Here is a 915-nt window from a genome sequence, read left to right as displayed (position 1 = left end):
TCCAAGTTCAGCCACCTTAGTTTTTAATCCTTGATTTTCCTTCTCTAAGGCCTGATTACGCGACTGCATCTCTTGGAACTTCTTGTCCCAATACTCGGATTTGGCTCTTTCTTCCTGAATCTCTTGCTGCCACTGCCCTGGAAATCTCCCTAATCCAACCGTTTTCAACGTTACCTGGGCCTTTTTGTAATGCGTCTTTAAATCATCTCGATCTTCCTCGATCTTTCTCTTTTTCTTTTTCACCTTCTCAACTTTCATCTTTTAAACATCGACGTCGAGACTTAAGCACATTTTTTCCTCTTTGAGCTTCTCAATCCCCTTTTCAATCTCCGAATTCTTTCTCTCGAACTCTTGTTTCATAACCTCCAACTCTAATGGAATCACTCGTAAGCTCTCCTCTAATGATCGAGCCACTCCCAAAATTGGCCTAGGGACATTATCGTTGACTCTCCTACTAAACCACCCTTTATACTCAAGGATTGACGTCGAGCCTTCAGTCAAGATCTTCATACAGAAAGGCTTCTTCCAAGCCTCAGAAATCTCTCGCATCTTCTTCTTATAGTGATCTCCTTTATAAGAGAAATCACTTTGAGCTAGACCCTGTGTAACCGGTATGAACTGCCTCGCTCTATATTGCCTTAGAACAAGCAATGGTGCATATCCAAAAAATCCCCAAATTCCTAGCAAATGGACCCAATTAAAACTGCCACGCGGCAAAGGACTTCACTAGGAACCAACCAAGGAACCTTCCACATAACATCTTCCTCTCAAAGATTCTAAAGAATGTCTATCCACCTCTCCTCTAAAATGTCATCTCTTCTCGGCATGTCTACTGCTTTTTTTAAGGAAGAATAACCCTCAAAGAATACTCAGCAAGGAACCTTATCAAGCTTCCAAAAATGACTGTGGAACCAA

This window comes from Gossypium arboreum, chromosome 9, assembly GCF_025698485.1.
Source record: "Gossypium arboreum isolate Shixiya-1 chromosome 9, ASM2569848v2, whole genome shotgun sequence".
Classification (NCBI taxonomy): domain Eukaryota; kingdom Viridiplantae; phylum Streptophyta; class Magnoliopsida; order Malvales; family Malvaceae; genus Gossypium; species Gossypium arboreum.
This window is presented reverse-complemented; position numbering follows the sequence as displayed.